Here is a 25,493-nt window from a genome sequence, read left to right as displayed (position 1 = left end):
CAGAGCCTGGAGGCCTTGTCTATAAGCTGGAAAGGTTCTTGGGGTGTCAGAGGCTTTAGAAGGCGAGGGCACACGATGTTTAGAGATTCCCAGCCCTTGGGTTGATATTTCCAATTACCTGAAATGTGCCAGGATGCGTCGGGCTGGGAAACGGCATCCCAGGTCACTGAAAGACAGCACAGGAGACAGGGACATGAGCAGCGTGTTGGGCGCTAAAGCCTTGCATGAGGCTAGAGAGTCACACCAGGTGCTTTGGAATGGAGCCCTCAGGGCTCTCCTAGGTATGTGCACCTGGATAGCTTGGATTCCCCAGGAGGGGAAACAGGGCTTTGGGAAGCAGGGCCTGAGAATTGGGCCTCAAGGAAGCCACAAGGAGACGAGGCACCTGTTTCTCTCCTGCCCTGCAGCTTGGGCCTCAGCGTAATCCTATTGAGCATGATTTTTATGTCATCATCTCTCTTCGTGACATAGGTTTGTCATCATAGACCCAGGTTTCCGGAGAGCACAGCGACACATGCGTTTAGGACACAAACAACATTGCTTACCAGGGCTGCCATTGCTGAAGAGGGCCTTGGCAGTGAGAAGGTTAGGCCCAATTGACAGCTGGGCCTGGTGAACTCTGCTTCAAGGGAAGCAGCAGAATGAGTTCTCTTCTTCCTAAGGGAACCTTTTCGGGAGGAAGAAAGGGGAGGATGTCAGGGCACTCTTGAGATGGGCCACTGATGACACTGCTCGGTCTGCGGGATGGGACCATGGTCTGAACGCATGACAAGGTTTAGGAAATCTCGGGCCCTTGGAAAATCAAATGGTGAGTCCTGCCACACAGTAAGGCATAGTTTCCTGTCTTGCATGCCCAAATTTTAATGTGAGTTTTTCAGTAAAGGCACCTTTCCCCTCGTGCTCTGACTTTTAGACTTAGACTGATGACAATTGTCAAGACACTATACAGGGCTAATTACATCTTTTTTCCTTGTGATTCCTGCCTTGGCCCCACCAAGTCAGAGAACTCTCATCAGTTCTCCATGGTAGAGAACCATATATATATATATACACAAATGCATATATAAATAAATAAATACATAAATAAATAATAAATGTATATATGTATCTAATATCTGATATCCATAGATAAATCACTCCATAAAAAAATCCATTGTACCAGGGGCGTCATTTGCTGGTCCCCAGCCTGTGTCACTAGCCTCCTTTACACCCCTGGGGAAATTCCAAATCACAGTGGTCACAGAAGTGTGTTTTTAGAGCTTTGTAGGATATACATGGAGCTGACATTCGTTGAGAATGCCTACGGTAGAGAGGGTCTGAAAACAGTCAGGGCTCTTGGCCTTGCGGCTAGGAAGAGAATGCCTGCCCCGAAAAACAATCCTGCCTTGGCTCCAGTGGCCTGATGGAAGGGAGGTCAATAGAGTGGCCTCTGTAAGGCACAGGGGTAGGGAACGCTTTGTGGGCCCTGTCCTTCAGTAGATGTCCTTCGAGATGTCCCTAAGTCCGATATGCCGAAGAAGTTGCCTCGGCTCACCATGAGCTCTAGTGTGTGCCAGTTGGCCCCTCCTCAAAGCCCCTTCATGATGGGTGTGCGTCTCAGGCCTTGTGTCACAGTGTGACTTTGAAGGTCTTCCCCAGCCCATCTGACCTAATCTGTATGGGAGGTGTTAGGATCCAACTAGGCGGGACAGTCAAGTGGTGGGTAACTTGTTCTATCCCTGTGCCATGAACCAGAAAAGTCTGGGCCTCCAACTCTACCTACGCGTATTGCGCTGCAGTCCCTGATCAGTGGTTTTGTCCAATTTCCTTGGAATTGTCCAGGACAGTGTGTACATTTGGAATTGCCATTCTGCACCCATAGGTCAGAAAGGTAGAAGATTGCCACCATCAGGCAAGAGCCTGGAGGCCTTGCTTCTAAGCTGGAAAGGTTCTTGGGGTGTCAGAGGCTTTAGAAGGCGAGGGCACACGATGTTTAGAGATTCCCAGCCCTTGGGTTGATATTTCCAATTACCTGAAATGTGCCAGAATGCTTCCGGCTGTGAAACGGCATTCCGGGTCACTGAAAGACAGCACAGGAGACAGGGACATGAGCAGCGTGTTGGGCGCTAAAGCCTTGCATGAGGCTAGAGAGTCACACCAGGTGCTTTGGAATGGAGCCCTCAGGGCTCTCCTAGGTATGTGCACCTGGATAGCTTGGATTCCCCAGGAGGGGAAACAGGGCTTTGGGAAGCAGGGCCTGAGAATTGGGCCTCAAGGAAGCCACAAGGAGACGAAGCACCTGTTTCTCTCCTGCCCTGCAGCTTGGGCCTCAGCGTAATCCTATTGAGCATGATTTTTATGTCATCATCTCTCTTCATGACATAGGTTTGTCATCATAGACCCTGGTTTCCGGAGAGCACAGCGACACATGCGTTTAGGACACCTACAACATTGCTTACCAGGGTTGCCATTGCTGTAGAGGGCCTTGGCCGTGAGAAGGTTAGGCCCAAAGGACAGCTGGCCTGGTGAAGTCTGCTTCAAAGGAAGCAGCAGAATGAGTTCTCTTCTTCCTAAGGGAACCTTTTTGGGAGGAAGAAAGGGGAGGAAGTCAGGGCACTCTTGAGATGGGCCACTGATGACACTGCTCGGTCTGCGGGATGGGAAAATGGTTTGAACGCATTGACAAGGTTTAGGATATCTCGGGCCCTAGGAAAATCAAATGGTGAGTCCTGCCACACAGTAAAGCATAGTTTTCTGTCTTGCATGCCCAAATTTTAATGTGGGTTTTTCAGTAAAGGCACCTTTCCCCTCGTGCTCTGACTTTTAAACTTAGACTGATGACAATTGTCAAGACACTATACAGGGCTAATTACATCTTTTTTCATTGTGATTCCTGCCTTGGCCCCACCATGTCAGAGAACTCTCATCAGTTTTCCATGGTAGACAACCATATATATATATATATATATATATATATATATATATATATATATATACACAAATGCCTAAATAAATAAATAAATAAATAAATAAATAAATAATATATGTATATATGTATCTAATGGCTGATACCCACAGATAAATCACTGAATAAAAAAATCCATTGTACCAGGGGCGTCATTTGCTGGTCCCCAGCCTGTGTCACTAGCCTCCTTTACACCCCTGGGGAAATTCCAAATCACAGTGGTCACAGAAGTGTGTTTTTAGAGCTTTGTAGGATATACATGGAGCTGACATTCGTTGAGAATGCCTACGGTAGAGAGGGTCTGAAAACAATCAGGGCTCTTGGCCTTGTGGCCAGGAAGAGAATGCCTGCCCCGAAAAACAATCCTGCCTTGGCTCCAGTGGCCTGATGGAAGGGAGATCAATAGAGTGGCCTCTGTAAGGCACAGGGGTAGGGAACGCTTTGTGGGCCCTGTCCTTCAGTAGATGTCCTTCGAGATGTCCCTAAGTCCGATATGCCCAAGAAGTTGCCTCGGCTCACCGTGAGCTCTAGGGTGTGCCAGATGGCCCCTCCCCAAAGCCCCTTAATGATGGATGTGGGTCTCATGCCGTGTGTCACAGTGTGACCTTGAAGGTCTTCCACCACCCATCCGACCTAATCTGTATGGGAGGTGCTAGGATCCAACTAGGCGGGACAGTCAATTGGAAGGTAACGTGTTTTATCCCTGTGCCATGAACCAGAAAATTCTGGGCCTCCTGACTCTACCTATGTGTATTGCGCTGCAGTCCCTGATCAGTGGCTCCTGTCCAAATTCCTTGGAATTGTCCAGGACAGTGTATACATTTGGAATTGCCATTCTGCACCCATAGGTCAGAAGGGTAGAAGATTGCCACCATCAGGCCAGAGCCTGGAGGCCTTGCTTCTAAGCTGGAAAGTTCTTGGGGTGTCAGAGGCTTTAGAAGGCAAGGGCACACGATGTTTAGAGATTCCCAGCCCTTGGGTTGATATTTCCAATTACCTGAAATGTGCCAGGATGCTTCGGGCTGGGAAACGGCATCCCAGGTCACTGAAAGACAGCACAGGAGACAGGGACATGAGCAGCGTGTTGGGCGCTAAAGCCTTGCATGAGGCTAAAGATTCACACCAGGTGCTTTGGAATGGAGCCCTCAGGGCTCTCCTAGGTATGTGCACCTGGATAGCTTGGATTCCCCAGGAGGGGAAACAGGGCTTTGGGAAGCAGGGCCTGAGAATTGGGCCTCAAGGAAGCCACAAGGAGACGAGGCACCTGTTTCTCACCTGCCCTGCAGCTTGGGCCTCAGCGTAATAATATTGAGCATGATTTTTATGTCATCATCTCTCTTCGTGACATAGGTTTGTCATCATAGACCCAGGTTTCCGGAGAGCACAGCAACACATGCGTTTAGGACACAAACAACATTGCTTACCAGGGCTGCCATTGCTGAAGAGGGCCTTGGCCGTGAGAAGGTTAGGCCCAAAGGACAGCTGGGCCTGGTGAACTCTGCTTCAAGGGAAGCAGCAGAATGAGTTCTCTTCTTCCTAAGGGAACCTTTTCGTGAGGAAGAAAGGGGAGGATGTCAGGGCACTCTTGAGATGGGCCACTGATGACACTGCTCGGTCTGCGGGATGGGACCATGGTCTGAACGCATGACAAGGTTTAGGAAATCTTGGGACCTTGGAAAATCAAATGGTGAGTCCTGCCACACAGTAAGGCATAGGTTCCTTTCTTGCATGCCCAAATTTTAATGTGAGTTTTTCAGTAAAGGCACCTTTCTTCTCGTGCTCTGACTTTTAGACTTAGACTGATGACAATTGTCAAGACACTATACAGGGCTAATTACATCTTTTTTCCTTGTGATTCATGCCTTGGCCCCACCAAGTCAGAGAACTCTCATCAGTTCTCCATGGTAGAGAACCATATATATATATATATATATATATATATATACAAATGCATAAATAAATAAATAAATAAATAATATATGTATATATGTATCTAATGGCTGATACCCACAGATAAATCACTCCTAAAAAAAATCCATTGTACCAGGGGCGTCATTTGCTGGTCCCCAGCCTGTGTCACTAGCCTCCTTTACACCCCTGGGGAAATTCCAAATCACAGTGGTCACAGAAGTGTGTTTTTAGAGCTTTTTAGGATATACATGGAGCTGACATTCGTTGAGAATGCCTACGGTAGAGAGCATCTGAAAACAATCAGGGCTCTTGGCCTTTTGGCCAGGAAGAGAATGCCTGCCCCGAGAAACAATCCTGCCTTGGCTCCAGTGTCCTGATGGAAGGGAGGTCAATAGAGTGGCCTCTGTAAGGCACAGGGGTAGGGAACGCTTTGTGGGCCCTGTCCTTCAGTAGATGTCCTTCGAGATGTCCCTAAGTCCGATATGCCCAAGAAGTTGCCTCGGCTCACCATGAGCTCTAGTGTGTGCCAGATGGCCCCTCCTCAAAGCCCCTTCATGATGGATGTGCGTCTCATGCCTTGTGTCACAGTGTGACTTTGAAGGTCTTCCCCAGCCCATCTGACCTAATCTGTATGGGAGGTGTTAGGATCCAACTAGGCGGGACAGTCAAGTGGTGGGTAACTTGTTCTATCCCTGTGCCATGAACCAGAAAAGTCTGGGCCTCCAACTCTACCTACGCGTATTGCGCTGCAGTCCCTGATCAGTGGTTTTGTCCAATTTCCTTGGAATTGTCCAGGACAGTGTGTATATTTGGAATTGCCATTCTGCACCCATAGATCAGAAAAGTAGAAGATTGCCACCATCAGGCAAGAGCCTGGAGGCCTTGCTTCTAAGCTGGAAAGGTTCTTGGGGTGTCAGAGGCTTTAGAAGGCGAGGGCACACGATGTTTAGAGATTCTCAGCCCTTGGGTTGATATTTCCAATTACCTGAAATGTGCCAGGATGCTTCGGGCTGTGAAATGGCATTCCGGGTCCCTGAAAGACAGCACAGGAGACAGGGACATGAGCAGCGTGTTGGGCGCTAAAGCCTTGCATGAGGCTAGAGAGTCACACCAGGTGCTTTGGAATGGAGCCCTCAGGGCTCTGCTAGGTATGTGCACCTGGATAGCTTGGATTCCCCAGGAGGGGAAACAGGGCTTTGGGAAGCAGGGCCTGAGAATTGGGCCTCAAGGAAGCCACAAGGAGACGAGGCACCTGTTTCTCTCCTGCCCTGCAGCTTGGGCCTCAGCGTAATCCTATTGAGCATGATTTTTATGTCATCATCTCTCTTCGTGACATAGGTTTGTCATCATAGACCCAGGTTTCCGGAGAGCACAGCGACACATGCGTTTAGGACACAAACAACATTGCTTACCAGGGCTGCCATTGCTGAAGAGGGACTTGGCCGTGAGAAGGTTAGGCCCAAAGGAAAGCTGGGCCTGGTGAACTCTGCTTCAAGGGAAGCAGCAGAATGAGTTCTCTTCTTCCTAAGGGAACCTTTTTGGGAGGAAGAAAGGGGAGGATGTCAGGGCACTCTTTTGATGGGCCACTGATGACACTGCTCGGTCTGCGGGATGGGACCATGGTCTGAAAGCATGACAAGGTTTAGGAAATCTCGGGCCCTTGGAAAATCAAATGGTGAGTCCTGCCACACAGTAAGGCATAGGTTCCTTTCTTGCATGTCCAAATTTTAATGTGGGTTTTTCAGCAAAGGCACCTTTCTCCTCGTGCTCTGACTTTTAGACTTAGACTGATGACAATTGTCAAGACACTATACAGGGCTAATTACATCTTTTTTCCTTGTGATTCCTGCCTTGGCCCCACCAAGTCAGAGAACTCTCATCAGTTCGCCACGGTAGAGAACCATATATATATATACAAATGCATAAATAAATAAATAAATAAATAATATATGTATATATGTATCTAATGGCTGATACCCACAGATCAATCACTCCATAAAAAAATCCATTGTACCAGGGGCGTCATTTGCTGGTCCCCAGCCTGTGTCACTAGCCTCCTTTACACCCCTGGGGAAATTCCAAATCACAGTGGTCACAGAAGTGTGTTTTTAGAGCTTTGTAGGATATACATGGAATTGACATTCGTTGAGAATGCCTACGGTAGAGAGGGTCTGAAAACAATCAGGGCTCTTGGCCTTGTGGCCAGGAAGAGAATGCCTGCCCCGAAAAACAATCCTGCCTTGGCTCCAGTGGCCTGATGGAAGGGAGGTCAATAGAGTGGCCTCTGTAAGGCACAGGGGTAGGGAACGCTTTGTGGGCCCTGTCCTTCAGTAGATGTCCTTCGAGATGTCCCTAAGTCCGATATGCCCAAGAAGATGCCTCGGCCCACCGTGAGCTCTATTATGTGCCAGATGGCCCCTCCCCAAAGCCCCTTCATGATGGATGTGGGTCTCATGCCTTGTGTCACAGTGTGACCTTGAAGGTCTTCCACCACCCATCCGACCTAATCTGTATGGGAGGTGCTAGGATCCAACTACGCGGGACAGTCAAATGGAGGGTAACTTGTTCTATCCCTGTGCCATGAAGCAGAAAAATCTGGGCCTCCTGACTCTACCTATGGGTATTGCGCTGCAGTCCCTGATCAGTGGCTCCTGTCCAAATTCCTTGGAATTGTCCAGGACAGTGTACACATTTGGAATTGCCATTCTGCACCCATAGGTCAGAAGGGTAGAAGATTGCCTCCATCAGGCCAGAGCCTGGAGGCCTTGCTTATAAGGTGGAAAAGTTCTTGGGGTGTCAGAGGCTTTAGAAGGCGAGGGCACACGATGTTTAGAGATTCCCAGCCCTTGGGTTGATATTTCCAATTACCTGAAATGTGCCAGGATGCTTCGGGCTGTGAAACGGCATCCCAGGTCACTGAAAGACAGCACAGGAGACAGGGACATGAGCAGCGTGTTGGGCGCTAAAGTCTTGCATGAGGCTAAAGAGTCACACCAGGTGCTTTGGAATGGAGCCCTCAGGGCTCTCCTAGGTATGTGCACCTGGATAGCTTGGATTCCCCAGGAGGGGAAACAGGGCTTTGGGAAGCAGGGCCTGAGAATTGGGCCTCAAGGAAGCCACAAGGAGCCGAGGCACCTGTTTCTCTCCTGCCCTGCAGCTTGGGCCTCAGCGTAATCCTATTGAGCATGATTTTTATGTCATCATCTCTCTTCGTGACATAGGTTTGTCATCATAGACCCAGGTTTCCGGAGAGCACAGCAACACATGCGTTTAGGACACAAACAACATTGCTTACCAGGGCTGCCATTGCTGAAGAGGGCCTTGGCCGTGAGAAGGTTAGGCCCAAAGGACAGCTGGGCCTGGTGAACTCTGCTTCAAGGGAAGCAGCAGAATGAGTTCTCTTCTTCCTAAGGGAACCTTTTCGGGAGGAAGAAAGGGGAGGATGTCAGGGCACTCTTGAGATGGGCCACTGATGACACTGCTCGGTCTGCGGGATGGGACCATGGTCTGAACGCATGACAAGGTTTAGGAAATCTCGGGCCCTTGGAAAATCAAATGGTGAGTCCTGCCACACAGTAAGGCATAGTTTCCTGTCTTGCATGCCCAAATTATAATGTGAGTTTTTCAGTAAAGGCACCTTTCCCCTCATGCTCTGACTTTTAGACTTAGACTGATGACAATTGTCAAGACACTATACAGGGCTAATTACATCTTTTTTCCTTTTGATTCCTGCCTTGGCCCCACCAAGTCAGAGAACTCTCATCAGTTCTCCATGGTAGAGAACCATATATATATATATATACAGATGTATAAATAGGTAAATAAATAAATAAATAATATATGTATATATGTATCTAATGGCTGATACCCAAAGATAAATCACTCCATAAAAAAATCCATTGTACCAGGGGCGTCATTTGCTGGTCCCCAGCCTGTGTCACTAGCCTGCTTTACACCCCTGGGAAAATTCCAAATCACAGTGGTCACAGAAGTGTGTTTTTAGAGCTTTGTAGGATATACATGGAGCTGACATTCGTTGAGAATGCCTACGGTAGAGAGGGTCTGAAAACAATCAGGGTTCTTGGCCTTGCGGCCAGGAAGAGAATGCCTGCCCCGAAAAACAATCCTACCTTGGCTCCAGTGGCCTGATGGATGGGAGGTCAATAGAGTGGCTTCTGTAAGGCACAGGGGTAGGGAATGCTTCGTGGGCCCTGTCCTTCAGTAGATGTCCTTCGAGATGTCCCTAAGTTCGATATGCCCAAGTAGTTGCCTGGGCTTACCGTGAGCTCTAGGGTGTGCAAGATGGCCCTTCCTCAAAGCCCCTTCATGATGGATGTGGGTCTCATGCCTTGTGTCACAGTGTGACCTTGAAATTCTTCCCCCACCCATCCGACCTAGTCTGTATGGGAGGTGCTAGGATCCAACTAGGTGGGACAGTCAAGTGGAGAGTAACTTGTTCTATCCCTGTGGCATGAACCAGAAAAGTCTGGGCCTCCTGACTCTACTTATGGGTATTGTGCTGCAGTCCCTGATCAGTGGCTCCTGTCCAAATTCCTTGGAATTGTCCAGGACAGTGTATGCTTTTGGAATTGCCATTCTGCACCCATAGGTCAGAAGGGTAGAAGATTGCCACCATCAGGCCATAGCCTGGAGGCCTTGCTTCTAAGGTGGAAAGGTTCTTGGGGTGTCAGAGGCTTTAGAAGGCGAGGGCACACGATGTTTAGAGATTCCCAGCCCTTGGGTTGATATTTCCAATTACCTGAAATGTGCCAGGATGCTTCGGGCTGTGAAACGGCATCCCAGGTCACTGAAAGACAGCACAGGAGACAGGGACATGAGCAGCGTGTTGGGCGCTAAAGCCTTGCATGAGGCTAGAGAGTCACACCAGGTGCTTTGGAATGGAGCCCTCAGGGCTCTCCTAGGTATGTGCACCTGGATAGCTTGGATTCCCCAGGAGGGGAAACAGGGCTTTGGGAAGCAGGGCCTGAGAATTGGGCCTCAAGGAAGCCACAAGGAGCCGAGGCACCTGTTTCTCTCCTGCCCTGCAGCTTGGGCCTCAGCGTAATCCTATTGAGCATGATTTTTATGTCATCATCTCTCTTCGTGACATAGGTTTGTCATCATAGACCCAGGTTTCCGGAGAGCACAGCGACACATGCGTTTAGGACACAAACAACATTGCTTACCAGGGCTGCCATTGCTGAAGAGGGCCTTGGCCGTGAGAAGGTTAGGCCCAAAGGACAGCTGGGCCTGGTGAACTCTGCTTCAAGGGAAGCAGCAGAATGAGTTCTCTTCTTCCTAAGGGAACCTTTTCGGGAGGAAGAAAGGGGAGGATGTCAGGGCACTCTTGAGATGGGCCATTGATGACACTGCTCGGTCTGCGGGATGGGACCATGGTCTGAACGCATGGTGATATTTTATTTGTATTAAAATGTTATTTGTATGTTAATAAATAAAGTTGCCCGGGGGTCAGAGCTATTAGCAAGCCATAGGAAAGCAGGGCAGTGGTGGCGTATACTTGTAATCCCAGCACTTGGTATGCAGAGCTGGGTAAGTCTCTGTGTGTTCAGGGATACAGCCATTATTGGACACACATGCCTTTAATCTCAATACCAAGCAAGGAAAACCTGGAGGCCTATACAGACAGGCCGTGACGAGGCAGTCATGTGGTTGGGTTTACAACCAATGAGAAGGCAGAACAGGAACACTATATAAACACATTAACACAGGGGTAGTGGGTTCTGAGAGGTAGGACCACTGCAGGAGGAAGGGTAAGGTTTTAGCTCTTAGCTCTGACCTCTTGGCTTTCTTCTTTGCATTGGTTCTGTGTTTCTTATTTAAATAAGAAGGTTGGTTACATCTACATTTGGCGCCCAACGTGACAAGAATCCATTAAAAACCGCTTGGTTTGGCTTGGCGGCAGGTCCGGTTTCCGGCCTGGGCGGCCCAGCTGCCTAGCTCGGGCCCAGGCCTGACTGACCCGCAGCTGGAGCTACTTGCAACTGCTACAAACAACTCAGGCCTGCCCTGCCGAATAGGGCCCATACCCGTAAAGCCAAGGCTTGACTCAGCTCAAGCCGCTACTCTTTCTCTCTCTTCTCTCTCTCTCTCTCTCTTCTCTCTCTCTCTCTCTCTCTCTCTCTCTCTCTCTCTCTCTCTCTCTCTTTCTCTCTCTGGATTCACACCTCGAACACCAGGAAGCTGTTTTGAAATTCCCTGGGATTCTACTGTTCTACCCAGACTTGGTAAGTCAATTAACATATCTATTTAAAAGGGAATTTTTTTTTCTACATTAAAAAAAAATGGGCTTTATGTGTGCATTGGAAGAAAATTGGACTTTGTTTGAAATTTTAGGCACTCTGACAATGGAACAAGTATATGAAAAGGTTAATATTGATCGAATTATTCAGTTTATTACTTTTCTTATCCTCATTTTACTATTTAAAAAGATAGTCAATTTAAGTACCAGGATAACAGTCTTAGAAAAACCTATTAAACTAGTAAAAATGAATTATAGAGAAATTCAAACTCAGACAGAAGAAATAAACAGTGAAGTTGTTTCAAAATTGGATCATAAGGTTACAGAAAGAAAGCCAGTTTTCACACAATCACCCTTAATTTATCTGGTAGCGGTACAGCAGCTACCTGATGAAGAGAATGAACAAAATACTTGGGCTCCAATTAAAATGTTAGACTTACGAAGATTTAAGGAGGCAATAGCATCTTATGGCATGCACTCCCCATATGTAAAGCAAATGTTAAACAACTGGTCAACTAGTAATAGGATTATACCAAAGGACTGGCGGGAATTGGCACAGGCTGTTCTTGAACCTGGACAACATCTCCAGTGGAAAATGTGGTTCAATAATGAGGCTAAAAATATAGAAAAACAATGGAGGGATAGCGGAATACAAGTCTGTCAGGATCAGCTTATTGGAGAAGGCCAATATGCTTCAGTAGAAACACAAAGTTTATATGATGTCCAAACCCTAGTTCTATGTCGAACGGCAGCTTTGAATGCATGGGACAAAGTTGAAGAACCAGGAAAAAAAACTGAGTCATTTACAAAGGTTATACAGGGCCCAAAAGAATCTTTCACAGATTTCTTACAAAGATTGACTTCAGCAGTACAGAAAATGGTCCCGAATTCAGAGGCTAGTCAGATAATAATAGAAACTTTGGCCTTTGAGAATGCAAATGCAGCATGCAAAAGGATAATCAGGCCATTAAAGGCAAGATCTGCACCTTTGGAAGATTGGATTAGAGATACAGTTAATATTGAGGCTTATGACCATGATGATATGTGGGTAGGAAAAGCAATTTCAAAAGGTTTGAGCAATGTTAGATGTTTTGGATGTGGAAAGCAAGGACATTTGAAAAGGGATTGTAAACAGGTCATTCCTAGAAATAATGTTTCTTTAAGGAACACTGGCAACAGAATGCCCCTTCCTTCTGGAGTATGCAGAAGGTGTGGTAAGGGAAAACACTGGACCAACGAATGTAGATCAACAAGGGACAGACAGGGTAATCCTCTGCCTCGAGCCTCGGGAAACTCCCAGAGGGGCCTCAGGCAGGCCCCCACAGTAAATCCAGTTCAAACCTTTCCTGCAGTTGTAGAGAAAACACCTACTCAAAGCAACTAAATAACCAAATGTCTATAGGAATAAATCATGTTAGTCGAGATGATGAAACAGAGAAAATAGGGAATTCAGGAAAAAACATAAAGAAAATTTTTTGGCAAACTTCTATTAATGAACAAAGACCAAAACTAACAATAAAAATAAATGGTGTTTTGTTGTCTGGTCTGGTAGACACAGGTGCTGACATTACCATAATTGCACCAGAATTTTGGCATCCAACTTGGCCTCTTCAGGAGGTAAACGTTCAACTGTTAGGAATTGGGACATTATCTCGAGTGAAACAAAGTGCAAGATGGCTTGAATTTATAGGTCCAGAAGGACAGAAAGGAAAATTAAAACCATATATGGCTAACATAGCTATGAACCTGTGGGGTCGAGATTTGTTACAACAATGGAATACTCAGATTAATATCCCTCCAATCTCAGAAACAAATCATAAATTAGTACATGTTTCTGGGAGAAATATTAAAAGATATTATTCTAATGAGTGCTCACCAGCCATCCATGTCATACAAGAACAGGGCACAACTGATAATTTTCCAAAAACACCAATAGCTCTACCTTTAAAATGGTCAACAGATAAGCCTGTATGGGTTCAGCAATGGCCTTTAACAACAGAGAATCTCCAGGCTTTACAAGAGCTGGTGGAAGAACAGTTAAATGCTCATCATATTGAAGAATCAACCAGCCCTTGGAATTCTCCTGTATTTGTTGTTAAAAAGAAATCTGGTAAATGGAGAATGGTAACAGACCTTAGAGCAATTAACAAAGTAATTCAGCCAATGGGCTCTTTACAATCTGGAATTCCTTTGCCTACTCTGTTACCAAAAGGATGGCCTCTCATAGTTATTGATTTAAAAGACTGTTTCTTTTCAATACCGTTACAAGAAAAAGACAGAGAAAGATTTGCTTTCACAGTGCCTACTTATAATAATTCTCAACCGGTTAAAAGATTTCAATGGAGGGTTCTCCCACAGGGAATGCTGAATAGCCCAACTTTGTGCCAATATTTTGTAAAACAGCCATTAGAAGTGATACGTAAAAAATTTCCTAAATCTATAATTTATCATTATATGGATGATATTTTATTAGCTGACTCAAATGCAGATACTTTAGAAAGAATGTTTGAAGAAGTAAAGAAAATTTTGCCTTGCTGGGGTTTACAAATTGCCCCCGAAAAGATACAAAGAGGAGATTCTATTAATTATTTAGGATATAAAATAGAACTTCAAAAAATTAGACCTCAAAAGGTGCAAATTAGGAGAGATAGACTACAGACTCTTAATGACTTTCAAAGATTATTTGGAGACATTTCTCATCTAAGAACTATTGTTGGGGTAAAAAATGATGAACTGAATAATTTGTTTAAAACCTTAGAAGGTGATAAGGACTTGAACAGTCCAAGAGAATTATCACCTGAAGCTGAAAAAGAATTGGCCTTGGTAGAAAAGAAAGTACATGAAGGGCACGTAGATCGTATTGATCCAAAGCTGGATTGCATTTTGGTTATTTTACCTTCTAGGCATTCTCCAACAGGAATATTAATGCAAAGGGAAGATATTATATTAGAATGGATATTTTTACCAAATAAACCAAATAAAAAATTAAAAACTTATGTAGAAAAAATCTCTGACTTGATTTGGAAAGGAAAATTGAGACTTCGTCAGTTAGCAGGAATAGACCCAGCAGAAATTGTTGTACCTTTAACTAAGGAGGATATTGAAAAATTATGGATAGAAAATGAAGCTTGGCAAAAAGCTTGTAGTAATTTTTTGGGAGAAATTAACAGCAAATATCCCAAAAGCAATAGAATTGATCTTATAAAGAGAGCTGATTGGATCTTGCCTCGAATTGTGAGGAAAAAACCCATATCTGGAGTTCGTACATTTTATACAGATGCCAACAAACAAGGAAAGGCAGGTTACAAATCAGAAAATTTAAGTAAAGTAGTTCAAAGTCCTTATAATTCAGTTCAAAAATCAGAATTGTATGCTATTCTGTTGGTATTAATGGATTTTTCAGAACCTCTCAATGTAGTAACTGACTCTCAGTATGCTGAAAGAGTAGTATTACATATTGAGACTGCAGAATTTATCCACGATACTTCAGAATTAACTACATTATTTATTCAATTACAAGATACAATCAGAAAAAGGAGTCATCCTTTATATATAACTCACATCCGATCCCATACTGGTCTGCCAGGCCCTCTAGCACAACGCAATGATGAGATTGATAAATTATTGATAGGAAATGTGTTGGAGGCCTCAGAATTTCATAAAAAACATCATGTAAATAGTAAAGGTTTAAAAAAGGATTTTTCCATAACCTGGCAACAAGCCAAAGAAATAGTAAAGAAATGTCCTACTTGTTCCTTCTACAATCAAACGCCATTACCTGCAGGATGTAACCCAAAGGGTACTCAGAGGAATGAAATCTGGCAGATGGACGTGTTTCACTTTGCAGAATTTGGAAAATTGAAATATGTACACCACACTATTGATACTTATTCAGGATTTCAATGGGCAACTGCTTTGAGTTCTGAAAAAGCTGATTCTGTAATCACTCATTTGCTAGAAGTTATGGCCATTATGGGTATACCTGCACAAATCAAAACTGATAATGCTCCATCATATGTCTCTGTTAAAATGAAACAGTTTTTTGCTTATTATAATATAAACCATATTACAGGTATACCACATAATCCTACAGGTCAAGCAGTTATAGAAAGATCAAACAGAACTCTAAAGGATATGCTAAATAAACAGAAAGGGGCAACAAAAACCCCCAGAAATAGACTGCATAATGCTCTATTAACTTTGAATTTTCTTAATGCCAATGAGAAAGGAACAACAGCTGCAGAGAGACATTGGATAATAGAAAAAACTACAGAATTAAATCAGCCTATATATTTTAAGGATGTGCTGACCTCAGAATGGAAACCAGGGTATGTGTTACATTGGGGACGAGGTTTTGCTTTTGTTTCTACAGGAGAAGATAAGTTGTGGGTACCATCAAAATTGATAAAGGTTCGATTTGAACAAGATAAACCTCTTAATTAGAGGAGGTGATAGCTCATCAACCAACATGAACATCCAATTTAAACTAACTTATACCAGTAACACATGTCTTTTCATTTAATCAGATAGTAACTTGCCAAAAAGGAACATCCCCAAAAAACCTTGGGGAAAAGTTTTTGTTTTTGTCTTTTAGGAGAATGAAGGTTAAGGAATCTGAAGAACACTGGACAAATAAGACAACTGAAGAAAAGGGACAAATCATCTATCCCAGGAAGCAGAGTGAAATGGCGTATGGGTATATATTATCTAAAATATTTTATGTCTTCCTAAATGTTTGTTTCTGCTTTTCTCTAAAGATTTAACACTATTGGTCTTCTAATAGTCCCAGTCCAATTAAAATTTAAAGCTGACTTTGGAGTTGGAGAATGGCTCTCTCCTTCTTTAAACTCAAGCATGTTGTTAAAAGGAAAATGCAAACTCCCTGTATCATGCCAGAATAAAAGAGCCATCTTCTGCTATGAGACAGGAGAAAAGCCAAATTAATTAAGGGACTATTGTATTACTAATCTCAACTCTTTGATTCTATTCTGATTCTTTAAACTTTTCTTAAAGTATAAATTTTATATCAAAACTTACAAGATTAATATATATAGATATATAGATATAGATATATATATACATTTTAAACTTTGCTAAGATGTGAATGGTCATATAGAGTACTGATTAATTCTAAAAAAAAAAAGGCTTCAATTAGCTGCATATATATGTCTTTGTGTTCGAGTCTCTTATCAGTTTTCTGCACGAATTCACGGCCAGGCCTAACATCAACTGAAGTCTCCAGGAAGAAGTTGGGGCCCCACAACAACAACAATTTCACGTGGACAATAATAACATCACTAAGCTGACAAACATCATCTACAGATCAGCTTTGAACTACAAGGTGCTCAGAGCAATTTTGAGATGACTAGCTGAGATGATCCAGTCTCAAAGACTACTTGAATAAGGAATTGAGATAAACCCTGAACTTTGGCATTATACACAGAATGGATAATGAAGGATATAGTTACCTTTCCTAGAATTTGACAATTAACCTAAAATTTTTCTTTCAGGATAAAGATAACTTCGCCCATACCCAGCAGGAAGCAATTTTAAGAATACGACGCCCACATTCCCAAAGAGGTGGTGTGGGGTGGGTGGTTTTTTGGTCTTTTTAATGGGTTTTGGGTCTGGGATAATTTTCATTGTTTAGGGGGGTTGGTTACAAGTTGTTGTCAAGGGTTAGGAAAAAGACTAAGCAGATTAGATTTAAGGTTCTTATTTAAAAAAAAAGAGAGAAAGAAAGAAGAAGAAAAAGACAATTACTAGTTTTAAATACTTTACATTGGATTGGATTGTTTTATATTGTATACAAATTATATATATTGAAATTGATATTGTTAGAAAATGCTATATGTATATTTCTAATTGTACTTATATCGTTCATTTAACAATGCAATTTTCTAATCCTTGAATGTTGTTATTACCAACTATTAGGATATAAAGAAATAAAAGTTAGTAGTTAGACATTATAATAGAACTTGTAGTTATATTAGGTATGTTTTCAAGATTGAGTAGATATATTTTAGATAGACAGGTTATCTTCAAACCCTTCAGAGATCTACAGAATATGGCATTTAAAATGTTTTAATAACCTAGAAAAATTTTCTTTTTTGTTATGACTATGAGACATGTCAGCTCCTGGCAGTACCAATCTACTTCAGAGAAAATATGGGCATTGAAGAAACTGCGTATGGAGTTAGCTTTCATTGTGGCAAGAGTTAGCCACTGGACAACAAAGTATCCTCGAATCAACTGATGACAAAATGGACAGACAGGACATGAAACAAAGGACTACTGATTCTTGCCTAAACAAGCGTGGTTATGGCTTTATCAAAAGGCATCTTCTGAGGCCAGGACAAAATGGCATCATCCCTGAAGTGGCCTTCGCAATCCGGGAAAGGTACAGTGCCCTTTTCTTCGAAGGCAGCTGAACAGGCAGTGGGCCGATGGCTTCTGATGTGCTATGGAACAGCAGCTGAAACAGTTATTCTTGAAGAGTAACTAAGCTCACGCCTCTCAATAGTAGACTGGCATTTGATAGAGAGATGTGGAGAAGAACGGGATGCTGAGATGAAGCCATATGTACACAGCCAAGAAGAATGGAGAGCTGAACTAAAAAACCATCAACATTTTCCAGAATTTAAAATCCTGAATCATGACATGACATTAGTGGAATTCAGGTGTTTCTGGTGCATGGACTGCTCTCACCCAATGTGAGGTTGAACTGTTGACCTTGTGTACATCCTACTTCACAAATGAGTCTGTCAGACATGCTAAGCCTATATAGGCTGAAGATGATGCCCCAGCATTGTGGAGAAACCTCAGGTGACTGTCCAGGCAGTTGGCTGTTTCTGTCAACTCACAAATTTTTTGGAAGTTGCTTGCATGCACTTTCTGTTTTTATTTTTGTTAGCTAATATTATTTCCTTCTTGGGTCTCTGAAGGAGTTGAAGATTAGTTAGTTATAGTTGAAGGTTAGTTAGTTGAAGATTAATTAGGATAGAAAGTGAATTAGATACATTTTGGACTTAACAAAATAGGATAATGAGATTATCATCTCTGAATTTGTCAAATACAAATGGACTAGACATTGTTTAGACATTTATTATTTGTATATATTGTATATAGTTATTGTACTTTTGTATATAGTTTTTCTTATGTTATAAGCTTTTTCTTTTTTCCTTTTTATTAAAATAGAAAAGGGGAAATATGGTGATATTTTATTTGTATTAAAATGTTATTTGTTTGTAAATAAATAAAGTTGCCCGGGGGTCAGAGTTATTAGCAAGCCATAGGAAAGCAGGGCAGTGGTGGCGTATACTTGTAATCCCAGCACTTGGTATGCAGAGCTGGGTAAGTCTCTGTGTGTTCAGGGATACAGCCATTATTGGACACACATGCCTTTAATCTCAATACCAAGCAAGGAAAACCTGGAGGCCTATACAGACAGGCCGTGACGAGGCAGTCATGTGGTTGGGTTTACAACCAATGAGAAGGCAGAACAGGAACACTATATAAAGACATTAACACAGGGGTAGTGGGTTCTGAGAGGTAGGACCACTGCAGGAGGAAGGGTAAGGTTTTAGCTCTTAGCTCTGACCTCTTGGCTTTCTTCTTTGCATTGGTTCTGTGTTTCTTATTTAAATAAGAAGGTTGGTTACATCTCCAGGATTAGGAAATCTTGGGCCCTTGGAAAATCAAATGGTGAGTCCTGCCACACAGTAAGGCATAGTTTCCTGTCTTGCATGCCCAAATTTTAATGTGAGTTTTTCAGTAAAGTCACCTTTCCCCTCGTGCTCTGACTTTTAGACTTAGACTGATAACAAATGTCAAGACACTATACAGAGCTAATTACATCTTTTTTCCTTGTGATTCCTGCCTTGGCCCCACCATGTCAGAGAACTCTCATCAGTTCTCCATGGTAGAGAACCATATATATATATACAAATACATAAATAAATAAAAAAATAAATAAATAATATATGTATATATGTATCTAATGGCTGATACCCACAGATAAATCACTCCATAAAAAAATCCATTGTACCAGGGGCGTCATTTGCTGGTCCCCACCCTGTGTCACTAGCCTCCTTTACACCCCTGGGGAAATTCCAAATCACAGTGGTCACAGAAGTGTGTTTTTAGAGCTTTGTAGGATATACATGGAGCTGACATTCGTTGAGAATGCCTACGGTAGAGAGGGTCCGAAAACAATCAGGGTTCTTGGCCTTGCGGCCAGGAAGAGAATGCCTGCCCCGAAAAACAATCCTGCCTTGGCTCCAGTGGCCTGATGGATGGGAGGTCAATAGAGTGGCCTCTGTAAGGCACAGGGGTAGGGAACGCTTTGTGGGCCCTGTCCTTCAGTAGATGTCCTTGGAGATGTCCCTAAGTCCGATATGCCCAAGAAGTTGCCTCGGCTTACGGTGAGCTCTAGGGTGTGCAAGATGGCCCTTCCTCAAAGCCCCTTCATGATGGATGTGGGTCTCATGCCTTGTGTCACAGTGTGACCTTGAAGGTCTTCCCCCGCCCATCCGACCTAGTCTGTATGGGAGGTGCTAGGATCCAACTACGCGGGACAGTCAAGTGGAGGGTAACTTGTTCTATCCCTGTGCCATGAACCAGAAAAGTCTGGGCCTCCTGACTCTACCTATGGGTATTGTGCTGCAGTCCCTGATCAGTGGCTCCTGTCCAAATTCCTTGGAATTGTCCAGGACAGTGTATGCTTTTGGAATTGCCATTCTGCACCCATAGGTCAGAAGGGTAGAAGATTGCCACCATCAGGCCAGAGCCTGGAGGCCTTGCTTCTAAGGTGGAAAGGTTCTTGGGGTGTCAGAGGCTTTAGAAGGCGAGGGCACACGATGTTTAGAGATTCCCAGCCCTTGGGTTGATATTTCCAATTACCTGAAATGTGCCAGGATGCTTCGGGCTGGGAAACGGCATCCCAGGTCACTGAAAGACAGCACAGGAGACAGGGACATGAGCAGCGTGTTGGGCGCTAAAGCCTTGCATGAGGCTAGAGAGTCACACCAGGTGCTTTGGAATGGAGCCCTCAGGGCTCTCCTAGGAATGTGCACCTGGATAGCTTGGATTCCCCAGGAGGGGAAACAGGGCTTTGGGAAGCAGGGCCTGAGAATTGGGCCTCAAGGAAGCCACAAGGAGACGAGGCACCTGTTTCTCTCCTGCCCTGCAGCTTGGGCCTCAGCGTAATCCTATTGAGCATGATTTTTATGTCATCATCTCTCTTCGTGACATAGGTTTGTCATCATAGACCCAGGTTTCTGGAGAGCACAGCGACACATGCGTTTAGGACACAAACAATATTGCTTACCAGGGCTGCCATTGCTGAAGAGGGCCTTGGCCGTGAGAAGGTTAGGTCCAAAAGACAGCTGGGCCTGGGCCTGGTGACCTCTGCTTCAAGGGAAGCAGCAGAATGAGTTCTCTTCTTCCTAAGGGAACCTTTTTGGGAGGAAGAAAGGGGAGGATGTCAGGGCACTCTTTTGATGGGCCACTGATGACACTGCTCGGTCTGCGGGATGGGACCATGGTCTGAACGCATAACAAGGTTTAGGAAATCTCGGGCCCTTGGAAAATCAAATGGTGAGTCCTGCCACACAGTAAGGCATAGTTTCCTGTCTTACATGCCCAAATTTTAATGTGAGTTTTTCAGTAAAGGCACCTTTCCCCTCGTGCTCTGACTTTTAGACTTAGACTGATGACAAATGTCAAGACACTATACAAGGCTAATTACATCTTTTTTCCTTGTGATTCCTGCCTTGGCCCCACCAAGTCAGAGAACTCTCATCAGTTCTCCATGGTAGAGAACCATATATATATATATATACAAATGCATAAATGCATAAATAAATAAATAAATAAATAAATAAATAAATAAAATATGTATATATGTATCTAATGGCTGATACCCACACATAAATCACTCCATTAAAAAATCCATTGTACCAGGGGCGTCATTTGATGGTCCCCCCCCTGTGTCACTAGTCTCCTTTACACCCCTGGGGAAATTCCAAATCACAGTGGTCACACAAGTGTGTTTTTAGAGCTTTGTAGGATATACATGGAGCTGACATTCGTTGAGAATGCCTACGGTAGTGAGGGTCTGAAAACAATCAGTGCTCTTGGCCTTGCGGCCAGGAAGAGAATGCCTGCCCCGAAAAACAATCCTGCCTTGGCTCCAGTGGCCTGATGGATGGGAGGTCAATAGAGTGGCTTCTGTAAGGCACAGGGGTAGGGAACGCTTTGTGGGCCCTGTCCTTCAGTAGATGTCCTTCGAGATGTCCCAAGTCCGATATGCCCAAGAAGTTGCCTCAGCTCACCGTGAGCTCTAGGGTGTGCCAGATGGCCCTTCCTCAAAGCCCCTTCATGATGGATGTTGGTCTCCTTCCTTGTGTTTCAGTGTGACCTTGAAGGTCTTTCCCCGCCCATCCGACCTAGTCTGTATGGCTGGTGCTAGGATCCAATTAGGCGGGACAGTCAAGTGGAGGGTAACTTGTTCTATCCCTGTGCGATGAACCAGAAAAGTCTGGGCCTCCTGACTCTACCTATGGGTATTGCGCTGCAGTCCCTGAGCTGTGGCTCCTGTCCAATTTCCTTGGAATTGTCCAGGACAGTGTATACATTTAAATTGCCATTCTGCACCCATAGGTCAGAAGGGTAGAAGATTGCCTCCATCAGGCCAGAGCCTGGAGGCCTTGCTTCTAAGGTGGAAAGGTTCTTGGGGTGTCAGAGGCTTTAGAAGGCGAGGGCACACGATGTTTAGAGATTCCCAGCCCTTGGGTTGATATTTCCAATTACCTGAAATGTGCCAGGATGCTTCGGGCTGTGAAACGGCATCCCAGGTCACTGAAAGACAGCACAGGAGACAGGGACATGAGCAGCGTGTTGGGCGCTAAAGCCTTGCATGAGGCTAGAGAGTCACACCAGGTGCTTTGGAATGGAGCCCTCAGGGCTCTCCTAGGTATGTGCACCTGGATAGCTTGGATTCCCCAGGAGGGGAAACAGGGCTTTGGGAAGCAGGGCCTGAGAATTGGGCCTCAAGGAAGCCACAAGGACACGAGGCACCTGTTTCTCTCCTGCCCTGCAGTTTGAGGCTCAGCGTAATCCTGTTGAGCATGATTTTTATGTCATCATCTCTCTTCGTGACATAGGTTTGTCATCTTAGACCCAGGATTCCGGAGAGCACAGCGACACATGTGCTTAGGACTCAAACAACATTGCTTACCAGGGCTGCCATTGCTGAAGAGGGCCTTGGCCGTGAGAAGGTTAGGCCCAAAGGACAGCTGGGCCTGGTGAACTCTTCTTCAAGGGAAGCAGCAGAATGAGTTCTCTTCTTCCTAAGGGAACCTTTTTGGGAGGAAGAAAGGGGAGGATGTCAGGGCACTCTTGAGATGGGGCACTGATGACACTGCTCGGTCTGCGGGATGGGACCATGGTCTGAACGCATAACAAGGTTTAGGAAATCTTGGGCCCTTGGAAAATCAAATGGTGAGTCCTGCCACACAGTAAGGCATAGTTTCCTGTCTTGCATGCCCAAATTTTAATGTGAGTTTTTCAGTAAAGGCTCCTTTCCACTCGTGCTCTGACTTTTAGACTTAGACTGATGACAATTGACGAGACACTATACAGGGCTAATTACATCTTTTTTCCTTGTGATTCCTGCCTTGGCCCCACCATGTCAGAGAACTCTCATTAGTTCTCCATGGTAGAGAACCATATATATATATATATATATATATATATATACAAATGCATAAATAAATAAATAAATAAATAAATAAATAAATAAATAAATAAATACATAATATATGTATATATGTATCTAATGGCTGATAACCACAGATAAATCACTCCATAAAAAAATCCATTGTACCAGGGGCGTCATTTGCTGGTCCCCAGCCTGTGTCACTAGCCTCCTTTACACCCCTGGGGAAATTCCAAATCACAGTGGTCACAGAAGTGTGTTTTTAGAGCTTTGTAGGATATACATGGAGCTGACATTCGTTGAGAAAGCCTACGGTAGAGAAGGTCTGAAAACAATCAGGGCTCTTGACCTTGCAGCCAGGAAGAGAATGCCTGCCCCGAAAAACAATCCTGCCTTGGCTCCAGTGGCCTGATGGATGGGAGGTCAATAGAGTGGCTTCTGTAAGGCACAGGGGTAGGGAACGCTTTGTGGGCCTGTCCTTCAGTAGATGTCCTTCGAGATGTCCCTAAGTCCGATATGCCCAAGAAGTTGCCTCGGCTCACCGTGAGCTCTAGGGTGTGCCAGATGGCCCTTCCTCAAAGCCCCTTCATGATGGATGTTGGTCTCCTGCCTTGTGTCACAGTGTGACCTTGAAGGTCTTTCCCCGCCCATCCGACCTAGTCTGTATGTCAGGTGCTAGGATCCAACTAGGCGGGACAGTCAAGTGGAGGGTAACTTGTTCTATCCCTGTGCCATGAACCAGAAAAGTCTGGGCCTCCTGACTCTACCTATGGGTATTGCGCTGCAGTCCCTGATCTGTGGCTCCTGTCCAATTTCCTTGGAATTGTCCAGGACAGTGTATACATTTAAATTGCCATTCTGCACCCATAGGTCAGAAGGGTAGAAGATTGCCACCATCAGGCCAGAGCCTGGAGGCCTTGCTTCTAAGCTGGAAAGGTTCTTTGGGTGTCAGAGGCTTTAGAAGGCGAGGGCACACGATGTTTAGAGATTCCCAGCCCTTGGGTTGATATTTCCAATTACCTGAAATGTGCCAGGATGCTTCGGGCTGTGAAACGGCATCCCAGGTCACTGAAAGACAGCACAGGAGACAGGGACATGAGCAGCATGTTGGGCGCTAAAGCCTTGCATGTGGCTAGAGAGTCACACCAGGTGCTTTGGAATGGAGCCCTCAGGGCTCTCCTAGGTATTTGCACCTGGATAGGATGGATTCCCCAGGAGGGGAAACAGGAATTTGGGAAGCAGGGCCTGAGAATTGGGCCTCAATGAGACGAGGCACCTGTTTCTCTCCTGCCCTGCAGCTTGGGCCTCAGCGTAATCCTATTGAGCATGATTTTTATGTCATCATCTCTCTTCATGATATAGGTTTGTCATCATAGTCCCAGGTTTCCGGAGAGCACAGCCACACATGCGTTTAGGACACAAACAACATTGCTTACCAGGGCTGCCATTGCTGAAGAGGGCCTTGGCCGTAAGAAGGTTAGGCCCAAATGACAGCTGGGCCTGGGCCTGGTGAACTCTGCTTCAAGGGAAGCAGCAGAATGAGTTCTCTTCTTCCTTAGGGAACCTTTTTGGGAGGAAGAAAGGGGAGGATGTCAGGGCACTCTTGAGATGGGCCACTGATGACGCTGCTCGGTCTGCGGGATTGGACCATGCTCTGAAAGCATGACAAGGTTTAGGAAATCTCGGGCCCTTGGAAAATCAAATGGTGAGTCCTGTCACACAGTAAGGCATAGTTTCCTGTCTTGCATGCCCAAATTTTAATGTGAGTTTTTCAGTAAAGGCACCTTTCCCCTCGTGCTCTGACTTTTAGACTTAGACTGATGACAATTGTCAAGACACTATACAGGGCTAATTACATCTTTTTTCCTTGTGATTCCTGCCTTGGCCCCACCAAGTCAGAGAACTCTCATCAGTTCTCCATGGTAGAGAACCATATATATATATATACAAATGCATAAATAAATAAATAAATAAATAAATAAATAAATAAATAAATAAATAATATATGTATATATGTATCTAATGGCTGATAACCACAGATAAATCACTCCATAAAAAAATCCATTGTACCAGGGGCGACATTTGCTGGTCCCCAGCCTGTGTCACTAGCCTCCTTTACACCCCTGGGAAATTCCAAATCACAGTGGTCACAGAAGTGTGTTTTTAGAGCTTTGTAGGATATACATGGAGCTGACATTCGTTGAGAATGCCTACGGTAGTGAGGGTCTGAAAACAATCAGGGCTCTTGGCCTTGCGGCCAGGAAGAGAATGCCTGCCCCGAAAAACAATCCTGCCTTGGCTCCAGTGGCCTGATGGATGGGAGGTCAATAGAGTGGCTTCTGTAAGGCACAGGGGTAGGGAACGCTTTGTGGGCCCTGTCCTTCAGTAGATGTCCTTCGAGATGTCCCTAAGTCCGATATGCCCAAGAAGTTGCCTCGGCTCACCGTGAGCTCTAGGGTGTGCCAGATGGCCCTTCCTCAAAGCCCCTTCATGATGGATGTTGGTCTCCTGCCTTGTGTCACAGTGTGACCTTGAAGGTCTTTCCCAGCCCATCCGACCTAGTCTTTATGGGAGGTGCTAGGATCCAACTAGGCGGTACAGTCAAGTGGAGGGTAACTTGTTCTATCCCTGTGCCATGAACCAGAAAAGTCTGGGCCTCC

At 44.7% G+C, this 25,493-nt stretch overlaps 9 non-coding genes across 9 annotated transcripts; all 9 read right to left on the bottom strand.

Annotated features, from left to right (window-relative positions):
• Positions 1 to 410: 410 nt before the first annotated feature.
• LOC131902949 (small nucleolar RNA SNORD115) lies at positions 411 to 489 on the bottom strand. The gene has a single exon (XR_009377216.1). It is a non-coding gene; the product is annotated as a small nucleolar RNA SNORD115 (small nucleolar RNA).
• A 1,814-nt stretch (positions 490 to 2,303) lies between these two features.
• LOC131902908 (small nucleolar RNA SNORD115) lies at positions 2,304 to 2,382 on the bottom strand. The gene has a single exon (XR_009377178.1). It is a non-coding gene; the product is annotated as a small nucleolar RNA SNORD115 (small nucleolar RNA).
• Positions 2,383 to 4,233: 1,851 nt separating this feature from the next.
• On the bottom strand, positions 4,234 to 4,312 carry LOC131903033 (small nucleolar RNA SNORD115). Its single transcript, XR_009377295.1, has one exon. It is a non-coding gene; the product is annotated as a small nucleolar RNA SNORD115 (small nucleolar RNA).
• A 1,820-nt stretch (positions 4,313 to 6,132) lies between these two features.
• LOC131902948 (small nucleolar RNA SNORD115) lies at positions 6,133 to 6,211 on the bottom strand. Its single transcript, XR_009377215.1, has one exon. It is a non-coding gene; the product is annotated as a small nucleolar RNA SNORD115 (small nucleolar RNA).
• A 1,804-nt stretch (positions 6,212 to 8,015) lies between these two features.
• Positions 8,016 to 8,094, bottom strand: LOC131902946 (small nucleolar RNA SNORD115). Its single transcript, XR_009377214.1, has one exon. It is a non-coding gene; the product is annotated as a small nucleolar RNA SNORD115 (small nucleolar RNA).
• A 1,812-nt stretch (positions 8,095 to 9,906) lies between these two features.
• LOC131902945 (small nucleolar RNA SNORD115) lies at positions 9,907 to 9,985 on the bottom strand. Its single transcript, XR_009377213.1, has one exon. It is a non-coding gene; the product is annotated as a small nucleolar RNA SNORD115 (small nucleolar RNA).
• Positions 9,986 to 20,307: 10,322 nt separating this feature from the next.
• LOC131902944 (small nucleolar RNA SNORD115) lies at positions 20,308 to 20,386 on the bottom strand. Its single transcript, XR_009377212.1, has one exon. It is a non-coding gene; the product is annotated as a small nucleolar RNA SNORD115 (small nucleolar RNA).
• A 1,832-nt stretch (positions 20,387 to 22,218) lies between these two features.
• LOC131903041 (small nucleolar RNA SNORD115) lies at positions 22,219 to 22,297 on the bottom strand. The gene has a single exon (XR_009377303.1). It is a non-coding gene; the product is annotated as a small nucleolar RNA SNORD115 (small nucleolar RNA).
• A 1,837-nt stretch (positions 22,298 to 24,134) lies between these two features.
• On the bottom strand, positions 24,135 to 24,213 carry LOC131903024 (small nucleolar RNA SNORD115). The gene has a single exon (XR_009377287.1). It is a non-coding gene; the product is annotated as a small nucleolar RNA SNORD115 (small nucleolar RNA).
• Positions 24,214 to 25,493: the final 1,280 nt, after the last annotated feature.

Source organism: Peromyscus eremicus, chromosome 1 (assembly GCF_949786415.1).
Source record: "Peromyscus eremicus chromosome 1, PerEre_H2_v1, whole genome shotgun sequence".
Lineage (NCBI taxonomy): Eukaryota > Metazoa > Chordata > Mammalia > Rodentia > Cricetidae > Peromyscus > Peromyscus eremicus.
The sequence above is the reverse complement of the archived record's forward strand: the minus strand, read 5'-3'. Positions and strand labels throughout refer to the sequence as shown.